Source organism: Coccinella septempunctata, chromosome 6 (assembly GCF_907165205.1).
Source record: "Coccinella septempunctata chromosome 6, icCocSept1.1, whole genome shotgun sequence".
Lineage (NCBI taxonomy): Eukaryota > Metazoa > Arthropoda > Insecta > Coleoptera > Coccinellidae > Coccinella > Coccinella septempunctata.
Window position 1 is genome coordinate 31449938 of NC_058194.1, and position 1855 is coordinate 31451792.

The following is a 1855-nucleotide window of genomic DNA, read 5'->3' on the forward strand; positions in this document are numbered from 1 at the left end:
AGGTAGCCCCTCACAGCATTTTTCTCGGATATGGAGACATATCAGTTCCTCACGCCCCTCGTCGGCGGAGACCAAATAGACGTCATAAATCATGTAACTTTCGAACACCCTTGGAGGTATCTCGGCAGGAGGATCCAGCATTACATCTCTCTTTGATGTCCCATGAGATTGGATACGCTGGATTTGGCCGTGGAATACGACAGAGAGGAGCAAGTTTTACACGCACCGTGTCAGGAATATTTACTGCGTTCTCAATGTGAAGAATAAAACAGCTCTTTGATGAATAAAAAAGCTGCTGGTCTTTGCTGAATTCTGTTTTTCAGGAGAAAATGAAATTCTTCTCTCGCGGACGTTCATGAGCCAACTTGGTTTGATCAATAGGCTGCAGATAAGCCTGCGTGGTAATAAAAATGAGCTCTTGCCGTGACCAGGATTCGAACCTGGGTTACTACGGCCACAACGTAGGGTCCTAACCACTAGACGATCACGGCTGTTGAGCTCTACATAAACGCGAGTTAATTCAAAGTTCTAGTAGCCAAAACTGGTATTTTAACCTAGTTTTACCGCAAGAAAAGATTTACCAAGTAGAGCATCCATGCATCAAGAGATATCGAACAGGTAACAGGTACGGCTTCAGTACTCTTATATATATATAGCCTTGTCGAAGAGCTGAGTCCCACACAGCATGCTGACTTCTTTTGAGGTTCAGTTCATGGGAAACAGCCTAAATATTGAAGCACCCTTGAAAGTAGTTGTTTTTCTATATATACGAGGATCCTCAAATGTTTGAATGTTGACCAAAAGCGTGCAAGGGTAGTAGCATCGCGTTCGATCTGTGCTCGATTTGAAAACGAGGTAGACTTCTTAAAACGAATTGTTACTATGGATGGAACTTGGGGGTACATTTCTACGCTCCAGAAACAAAGCAACAATCGATGAAATGGCGACACTCTGGTTCTCCAAGACTTAAGAAGTTTCTTGTCCAAAAATCTGCTGGAAAAGTTCTTGCTTCAATTTTTTGGGATTGCCATGGAGTAACCATGATTGATTTTTTGTATAACGGTAGAACAATAACCGAAGATTACTATTCGACATTACTGACCACTCTACGGGCAAAAATTAAAGAGAAAAGACGCGAAAAGCTATCCGAGGGTGTTTTGTTTTTGCAGGACAACGCCCTACACACAAACATCCTGTTGCCATGCAAAAAATTCGTGATTTAGGGTTTGAATTACTAGAACGCCCCCCTTATTCACCAGATTTGGCTCCATCCGACTATCATCTCTTTCCTCAACTGAACAAAAGTTTAAAAGGTCCTAAATTTTCTTCCAACGAGGAGGTTATAAAAGCTGTGGAAGTCTGGTTTGCAGAGTGAAAAGAAACAAGGTCTAAAGACGTTGTAGGTTCGCTGTAATAAATGTATTCAATTAATAGGAGAATATGTTGAGTAATGAAATATTTTGACATTGAAATTTTGTGTGGTTCTATAGTAGACTAAGAATTTTCCAATATACCCTCGTAGTTATGGATTTGTCTTGAAATAGAATGGATTTTTTCATCTTCTCTGACTGAAGTGGATTCGAATTGGAGGTTACTGCTTTATTGGTTGGCTTTCTTTACCTTGTACTCATGAAATACAGATATTTCACTATGAGTTCATCCAAAAAGTGCAAGGTAGATTTTCACGATTTGAAGGATGTAATTTTCCTAACAAAAAATGATACTATGAGAAAACTGCCAAGCTTTTACAGCCAAACTGGCCAATTCCGAGAATCCATTCACCAAGACAAATTACTATGACGTAAAAATCCAGGAATTTGCCCCCAAACCAGAACGAAAGATGCTAATATCATCG

General features: G+C 40.1%; 1 non-coding gene across 1 annotated transcript; it reads right to left on the reverse strand.

The window, feature by feature from the left end:
* Nucleotides 1–419: 419 nt before the first annotated feature.
* Nucleotides 420–491, reverse strand: Trnah-gug. The gene has a single exon. It is a non-coding gene; the product is annotated as a tRNA-His (tRNA).
* Nucleotides 492–1855: the final 1364 nt, after the last annotated feature.